Here is a 9,975-nt window from a genome sequence, read left to right on the forward strand (position 1 = left end):
AATAAGTAGATGATGGGTTGCTAGAGTGACAGAAGCTTAAACCCTAGTTTACGCGTTGCTTCGTAAGGGGCTGATTTGGATCCATATGTTTCATGCTATGGTTAGGTTTACCTTAATACTTCTGTTGTAGTTGCGGATGCTTGCAATAGGAGTTAATCATAACTGGGATGCTTGTCCAAGTAAGGACAGTACCCAAGCACCGGTCCACCCACATATCAAATTATCAAAGTACTGAACGTGAATCATATGATCATGATGAAAACTAGCTTGACAATAATTCCCATGTGTCCTCGGGAGCACTTTCCTTCATATAAGAGTTTGTCCAGGCTTTTCCTTTGCTACAAAAAGGATTGGGCCATGTTGTTGCACCTTATTTACTCTTGTTACTCATTACCAATTACCTTATCACAAAACTATATGTTACCGATAATTTCAGTGCTTGCAGAGAATACCTTGCTGAAAACCGCTTATCATTTCCTTCTGCTCCTCGTTGGGTTTGACACTCTTACTTATCGAAAGGACTATGATAGATCCCCTATACTTGCGGGTCATCACTCCCAAGGATTTGATAAACCTTAGGTCATCCACTTGAGGGAGATTTGCTACTGTCCTACAAACCTCTTCACTTGGAGACCCAACAACGTCTACAAGAAGAAGGTTGTGTAGTAGACATCAAGCTCTTTTCTGGCACCGTTGCCGGCAAGGCGAGGAAAGCGGCACTAACACCACGTCAACGAAGCTCTTTTCTGGCGTCGTTGCCGGGGAGGTTAGCGCTTGAAGGTTTATCTTTAGATCTTGCAATCGAATCTTTTTGTTTCTTGTTTTATCACTAGTTTAGTCTATAAAAGAAAACTACAAAAAATGGAATTAAGTTTGCCTCATATGCTTCATTGTTTTAATGCCTTTCATGAAAATAAGGATTCCGATAATTGTGCCAAAGTGTTAGAAGAATAATGCATTAGAATGTTTGGCACTAAATTTTTGTATGATGAGCATGACTACAATGTTGTTAGTATGAATTCTTTGAATACCCATGATGCTAATGATATGCAAGGCCACAAGCTTGGGGATGCTATGTTTGATAAAGATGATATGTTTAGTTCCCCAAGTTTTGAAAGATTGCAATAGGAGTTAATCATAAGTGGGATGATTGTCCAAGTAAGGACAATACCCAAGCACCGGTCCACCCACATATCAAATTATCAAAGTACCGAACGAGAATCATATGATCGTGATTAAAACTAGCTTGACGATAATTCTCATGTGTCCTCGGGAGTGCTTTCCTTCATATAAGAGTTTGTCAAGGCTTGTCCTTTGCTACAAAAATGATTGGGCCATCTTGCTGCACCTTATTTACTCTTGTTACTTGTTACTCGTTACCAATTACCTTATCACAAAACTATGTGTTACCGATAATTTCAGTGCTTGCAGAGAATACCTTGCTGAAAACCGCTTATCATTTCCTTATGCTCCTCGTTGGGTTCGACACTCTTACTTATCGAAAGGACTACGATAGATCCCCTATACTTGTGGGTCATCACTCCCACGGATTTGATAAACCTTAGGTCATCCACTTGAGGGAATTTGCTACTGTCCTACAAACCTCTGCACTTGGAGACCCAACAACGTCTACAAGAAGAAGGTTGTGTAGTAGACATCAAGCTCTTTTCTGGCACCGTTGCCGGGGAGGCGAGGAAAGCGGCACTAACACCACGTCAACGAAGCTCTTTTCTGGCGTCATTGCCGGGGAGGTTAGCACTTGAAGGTATATCTTTAGATCTTGCAATCGAATATTTTTGTTTCTTGTTTTATCACTAGTTCAGTCTATAAAATAAAACTACAAAAATGGAATTAAGGTTGCCTCATATGCTTCATCTTTTTAATGTCTTTCGTGAAAATAAGGATTCCGATAATTGTGCCAAAGTGTTAGATGAAGAATGCATTAGAATGTTTGGCACTAAATTTTTGTATGATGAGCATGACTGCAATGTTGTTAGTATGAATTCTTTGAATACCCATGATGCTAATGATATGCAAGGCCACAACCTTGGGGATTCTATGTTTGATGAAGATGATATGTTTAGTTCCCCATGTTTTGATGAGAAAATTTATTATGATGAAAGCATGCCTCCTATTTATGATGATTATTGTGATGACATGTATGCTATAAAAAATAATGATAACCATGGAACTTGTCATCATGATTTTAATTTTCAATTGGATTATGCCTCCCATGATAGTTATTTTATCGAGTTTACTCTCACTATTCCGAATGAGAAGAATTTTGCTTCTGTGGAGAGTAGTAAAAAATTTATGCTTGTAGATCATGAAAAGAATGCTTTGTGTGATGGTTACATTGTTGAATTCATTCATGATGCTACTGAAAATTATTATGAGGGAGGAACGTATGCTTGTAGGAATTGCAATAATGTCAAGTTTCCTCTCTATGTGTTGAAAATCTTGAAGTTATCTTTGTTTTACCTTCCTATGCAAGTTGATTCTTGTTCCCACAAGCTGTTTTCTCACAAAATCCCTATGCATAGGAAGTGGGTTCGTATTAAATGTGCTAGTTATATTATTCATGATGCTCTCTTTATGTTTCAATTCTTATCTTTTATGTGAGCATCATTGAAATCATCATGCCTAGCTAGGGGCGTTAAATGATAGCGCTTGTTGGGAGGCAACCCAATTTTATTTTTGTTCTTTGCTTTTTGCTCCTGTTTAGTTATCCTCTATTAAGATGTGGTTTTATGTTTTAATTAGTGTTTGTGCCAAGTAAAACCATTGGGAAGACTTGGGTGAAGTCTTTATGATCGTGCTGTAAATAAACAGAAACTTTAGCGCTCACGAGATTAGCTACCAATTTTTACTGGAGAGTGCTATTAAGTTGATTCTTTCCGAAGAGGATTAATAGAAAAATTCCTCACGTCCACCAATTTATTTCAGAATTTTTTGAGTTCCAGAAGTATATGTTTGATACAGATTACTATAGACTGTTCTGTTTTTGACAGATTATGTTTTCTATGTGTTGTTTGCCTATTTTGATGAACCTATGAGTAGTATCGGAGGGTATGAACCATAGGGAAGTTGGAATACAGTAGATATTACACCAATAGGAATTTAGAATGAGTTAACAACAGTACATAAGTGGTGATTTATTTTCTTATACTAACGGAGCTTAGAAGTTTTTTGTTAAGTTTTGTGTTGTGAAGTTTTCAAGTTTTGGGTAAAGATTCGATGGACTATGGAATAAGGAGTGGAAAGAGCCTAAGCTTGGGGATTCCCAAGGCACCCCAATGTAATATTCAAGGACAACCAAGAGCCTAAGCTTGGGGATGCCGCGGAAGGCATCCCCTCTTTCGTCTTCGTTCATTGGTAACTTTACTTGGAGCTATATTTTTATTCACCACATGATATGTGTTTTTCTTGGAGCGTCATTTTATTTTATTTTTTTTTGCTTGATGTTTGAATAAACTACCAAGGTCTGAGATTATTAAATGTTAGAGAGTCTTCACATAGTTACATAATTATTCAACTACTCATTGATCTTCACTTATATCTTTCGGAGTAGTTTGCCGTTTGCTCTAGTGCTTCACTTATATCTTTTTAGAGCACAGCGGTGGTTTTATTGTGAAGAAATAGATGAACTCTCATGCTTCACTTATATTATTTTGAGAGTATTTTAGAACAGCATGGTAATTTTCTTTGGTTATGAAATTAGTCCTAATATGATAGGCATCCAAGATGGGTATAATAAAAACTTTCATATAAATTGCATTGAATACTATGAGAAGTTTGATACTTGATGATTGTTTTGAGATATGAAGATGGTGATATTAGAGTCATGCTAGTTGAGTAGTTGTGAATTTGAGAGATACTTGTGTTAAGTTTTTTGATTCCCGTAGCATGCACGTATGGTGAACCGTTATGTGATGAAGTCGGAGCATGATTTATTTTTTGATTGTCTTCCTTATGAGTGGCGGTCGGGGACGAGCGATGGTATTTTCCTACCAATCTATCCCCCTAGGAGCATGCGTGTAGTACTTCATTTTGATAACTAATAGATTTTTGCAATAAGTATGTGAGTTCTTTATGACTAATGTTGAGTCCATGGATTATACGCACTCTCACCCTTACACCATTGCTAGCCTCTCTAGTACCGCGCAACTTTCGCCGGTACCATAAACCCACCATTTACCTTCCTCAAAACAGCCACCATACCTACCTATTATGGCATTTCCATAGCCATTCCGAGATATATTGGCATGCAACTTTCCACCGCTCCGTTTATTATGACACGCTCCATCATTGTTATATTGCTTTGCATGATCATGTAGTTGACATCGTATTTGTGGCAAAGCCACCGTTCATAATTCTTTCATACATGTCACTCACGAGTCATTGCACATCCTGGTACACCATCGGAGGCATTCATATAGAGTCATATTTTGTTCTAAGTATCGAGTTGTAAGTAAATAAAAGTGTGATGGTCATCATTATTAGAGCATTGTCTCATGTGAGGAAAGGATGATGGAGACTATGATTCCCCCACAAGTCTCCGGGGGTCCCACGCCGCCCCGCCGTCCATGGCCTCTGGCGCCGCTCCGCTGTCCATGGCCTCCGGCCACCACCAGGTCGCCGAACTTCGTCGCGCTGCGTCCTGCCATCCCGCTGTCGAACCTCACCGCCACCGGAGCCCTTCGCCAACGGCGCTTCGCCGTCGCCACCGCCTGGCAAGATCGGGAGGAGCCCGATCTGGCCGGTTGTTCGACGCCTCCCTTGGGCCGTCCCGACCTCGCCAAGGCCCAGCTATGGGCCTATCCGTCAGCCCTCTCTGCCTCCCCTCCTAACCGGGTCGAAGCCCATGGTGAGCGCTCCTATCCTCCGCTCAGCGTGTCGTATAGTTATCCTATGCTCATGTGATTTTGGCTAAGTCCTCAACCCAGTAATTTTATGCCATCTTCATCATGCTATATCGACATGCTCGGTGCTCCGAATCATGCATATGATATATCAAAATGTTCGAATCGTGATGATATTCACATTAGTGTCATTTCCATGCATGCTACTGTAAATATTGATGCCATAATCATCGTTGCAAAAGTGCTATATGATGTTAACTGCTGGCATTTATCATAACTTGATGATTTATCATTTTCGTTGCATTTTGTGTATGCATCCTATGAGCATGATGTCTACATGTTTTATGAGATCCATCATGCCGTCTTTACAGGGGTGAAAGTCTTGTATTTTTGTGATGTATGTGGTGACTATCACAAGCATGCAAAGTAGGCTCCATAATGTTGTTGTTTTTAGACACTTAGTGATTTTGCTAAGTCCCTTTCCTGTTACATTTTGATGCCATGTAAACTTGTTGCTACCATGAGATCAATGCACATTTTGAGATAGTTCACTAAGAGTGTTTTTAAGATGTGGTATTGCTATATCCATTCATGCCTCTGGTTGCAATTCTGGAGTATACTGGCATGTCATTTCCTTGCTCTACTTTTGCTAAATATTGTTCCTCGCAGATTGTTAACATGATAATGAATATTGCCATGTGTTTTGCTAGTGATGCATGCACCCTATGAAATTGTTCTTGTCATGCTTAGCTTCTTGAATATATATATATATATACTTCATGTTGGTTACCTTGTCATGCCATGTAATGCTTTGTGGTGAGTGGCATGAGCTTGCAAAGTTCCTATCATGAATCTGTTTATGCCATGCTCTGTTTTTCTTCTATGTCTAAAACTGTTAATATAACTTGTCATGTTTGCATGGGTGCTACATCAATTTTCATGCCTCTCTGGGTTATGATCAGTAAGGGAGATTTGTTCTATGTGTTTAGTAATAGCATGCGCCTTTGATTGCCATGATATGTTCCTGTAGCATGTTGTTTGCTTGCTCTAAACATTGCTTCCTGATGTTGTTTTTGACATGTTAGTATTTTCTCCAAGTCTGTGAAGCTGATATTATTTGCATTTTTGCCATGCTATTTTGAGCTTGTTCTAGTGAGAACTAGCAAGAGCTTAGTGTTCATGATTTGAAGAGCTTCATATGTACTTTATGCTCATGTGCTTTGTTGCTATGTTGGAGTACAGCAGCTTAGTTTCTTGTTGCATTCTAAGTGCTATCATGTTGTTAATCGCAGTTTTGCATCATCCTTGTACTGCTCGTCATTTGCAAACCGTGCATCCGTTTCCGGTGATCCTTATATCGATTTCGACCGGAATCACCTCATCTTTCCAGCGACATACTTTTTTTGACTAGTTGATTCCTTGATCATCTTTTCCCTTCCGGAGCACCCATATGCATTGCACATCATATCTTGCATTCCATGTCATGTATTGCATCATGTTGCTTGTGCATTGCACCGTGATTGATTGTTGTTCCATTGCCTGTGTTCTTGCTTTGGGTAGAGCTGGGAGATGAGTACGTGAACTAGGAACATGTTGAGTACTCTAACGAGGATCAAGCTTTCGACAACTCTGAGAACATTGTAGGCAAGATGACCATACCCTCGATATCACTTCTATCTTTGCTTGCTAGTTGTTCGTTCTATTGCTATGTCGTGCTACCTACCACTTGTTATATCATGCCTCCCATATTGCCATGTCAAGACTCTACCCCACCTTTCCTAGCAAACTGTTGTTTGGCTATGTTACCGCTTTTGCTCAGCCCCTCTTATAGCGTTGTTAGTTGTAGGTGAAGTTGAAGCTTGTTCCATGTTGGAACATGGTTATGTTGGGATATCACAATATCTTGTATTTTAATTAATGCATCTATATACTTGGTAAAGGGTGGAAGGCTCGGCCTTATGCCTGGTGATTTGTTCCACTCTTGCCGCCTTAGTTTTCCATCATACCGGTGTTATGTTCCTTGTTTTGCGTTCCTTACATGATTGGGGTTATGGGACCCCCTTGACAGTTCCCCTTGAATAAAACTCCTCCAGCAAGGCCCAACCTTGGTTTTACATTTTCCTAACAACCTATAACTTCCCCTTGGGTTCTGTAGACCCAAGGGTCATCTTTATTTTAAACCCCCCTCGGGGCCAGTGCTCCTCTGAGTGTTGGTCCAAAACGGGCAGCCTGCGGGGCCACCTCGGGGAAACTTGAGGGCTGGTTTTACTCGTAGCTCGTCCTATCCGGTGTGCCCTAAGAACAATAAACGTGCGACTCCTATCGGGATTTGTCGGCACAACGGGCGGTCTTGCTGGTCTTGTTTTACCATTGTCGAAATGTCTTGTAACCAGGATTCCGAGACTGATCGGATCTTTTCGGGAGAAGGAATATCCTTCATTGATCGTGAGAGCTTGTAATGGGCTAAGTTGGGACACCCTTGCAGGGTATAAACTTTCGAGAGCCGTGCCCGCGGTTATGTGGCAGATGGGAATTTGTTAATATCCGGTTGTAGAGAACTTGACACTTGACTTAATTAAAATGAATCAACCGCGTGTGTAGCCGTGATGGTCTCTTTTCGGCGAAGTCCGGGAAGTGAGCACGGTTTTGTGTTATGTTTGAACGTAAGTAGTTTCAGGATCACTTCTTGATCGCTTCTAGCTTCAGGACCGTTGCATAGCTTCTCATCTTACTCTTATTTGCGTATGATTAGCCACCATATATGCTTAGCGCTTTCTGCAACTCCACCTCATCCCTTATCCTACCCATAAGCTTAAATAGTCTTGATCTCACGGGTGTGAGATTGCTGAGTCCTCGTGACTCGCAGATACTTCCAAAATAGTTCCAGGTGCCGATGATACCAGTGCAAGTGATGTTACCGAACTCAAGTGGGAGTTCGACGAGGACCTTGGTCGTTACTATGTGTCGTTTCCTGATGATCAGTAGTGGAACCCAGTTGGGACGATCGGGGATCTAGCATTTGGGCTTTATCTTCCTTTTCTTTTGGATTTGACTGTAGACGGTCTATGAGTGGATTTGGATGATGTATGAATTATTTATGTATTGTGTGACGTGGAGAGTGTAAGCCAACTCTCTTTATCCCTTTCTTGTTCATTACATGGGATTGTGTGAAGATTACCCCTCTTGCGATAAAACCACTATGCGGTTATGCCTTTAAGTCATGCCTCGACACGTGGGAGATATAGCCGCATCATGGGCGTAACAAAGGTTTTCATACAACACCCACGGTTCAATATTGAAGTGTTTCTGAAGAGGACGAAGGACGAATGGTCCATCATCCACAAGCACTGGCCTAAAGTTGTAAAGACCTTCAACATGAATGAAGGACCAATATTCGCCTTCCGCTTCAGCAGTTTTCCAGATGAGATGCATATGTCTATATACCATCTATGATGCTAATTTCGAAAGGTTCTACATGTTGCATGTGAAACTTGGTGCTGGTGCAGTTGTGTAATGGGGTAGCTGAGTGCTCAAGCTATATCATGTTGTACTTTGATGTATTTCAATTATGAAATCATGCTTCCTTAATATGGAAATGAATTATATTATGTGCTTAATATGAATGTCAATTAGATTACTAAATGGATTATTAATAATAGGGCAATTAGCCTGCTAATGGCTAATTAGCCTGCTTATTGTGTTTTTCTATTGCAAATGGTTATTGCGAAAATACCGTGAGCGATGACCTTAGGCAACGCACACAGCTTCTAGGAATAAACCATGTTGGATCAATGAACAATCACACACGACCTTCTCTTGAAAACTGTTTGCGTTAGGCCACCTTGCGCAAACGTTTACCACATAAAAAATGTGTGTGATGGCAGCCTTTGCCACACAGCTTCTTCTATGCACCGTGTGTGATGCATTCAATAACGCAAATGATAAAATTGTTAATATCGTGTACAATGGCAATGCTATCACAAATGATTTAACGGGGAAAATTGTGTATGATCTACCTGTGAACGGAAACGTTTTCCTTGGAGCGACTGTGTGGGATGTACATACGAATGGAAACGTTTAGTGGGGACTGACTGCGTGGGATGTACTTGCGACCAGAAACAATTTCACCTGTATAATTGTTTTTTAGCTCTACTATATGTATTACCATATTTGAGCGCTCGCCGGTTGCACACGACCTCATTTTGCCGAGCATGTGTGCCAGGAGGGAATATTCCCGACGGTTTCTGGGTCATGTGGGAAGGACCCCCTATCACCGTCACTCACTAGGCGACGGTTCCAAATGCCATCGCAGAAAGGGGTTAAAAACCGTTTGTATAGCACCGACACGTACCAGTGATTAAACCCAGACTGGTGCGCACCCTACGTGAGTCAGATAAGCATTGGGTCGAGGAACTCGATTCCGTACTCTAGGGGTTGCGAACAACGCCTAATCGAAAAACCGGATACACACCTTTTTTCATGGTGTATGGCGTAGAGGTTGTCTTGCCCTGCGACATTATTCATGACTCACCTCGAGTGCGCATGTATGAAGAGAGAGAAGCCGAGCTCAATCAGCAGGATGACCTAGACGGCCTTGAAGAGGAGCATGATGTTGTACGAGCCCGTTCCACATTTTATCAATAACAGGCTAGGCGATACCAAAGCAGAGAAGTGCGGGCCAAGACTTATAACATTGGCGAACTCATTTTGCGCCTCCCATAGAAGAAGGATAAGCTCAAACCAAAATGGGAGGGGCCCTTCATCATAGATGAAGTTCTCACAGGGGGAGCCTATCGCCTTCGTAATGCATCGAATAATTGCCTTGAGCCAAATCCCTGGAACGTTGCTCGGCTCCGACAATTCTACGGATAGTTCGGACGCATCCTTTCTATTTTTCTAAATTTCCTTTTTTTCTCTTTCATTTTTCCTTTTGCTTTTTATCCCCAGGGTATGTCCGGACCTGCTGAACTGTTAGGGGTACACATATTTAAATGTATGCACCCCAGTATGACTGGGGGCTTCCTTGACGAAGCTTATTACTAAAAGCTTATGACTTACATTGTCTATGTCGTTTGTTATATACTCTTTTTGCCAATATATGCACCTCTATGAC

The sequence above is a fragment of the Triticum urartu genome, chromosome 1A (genome assembly GCF_056163025.1).
Source record: "Triticum urartu cultivar PI428250 chromosome 1A, HENAU_Tu73, whole genome shotgun sequence".
In the NCBI taxonomy this organism is placed as follows: domain Eukaryota; kingdom Viridiplantae; phylum Streptophyta; class Magnoliopsida; order Poales; family Poaceae; genus Triticum; species Triticum urartu.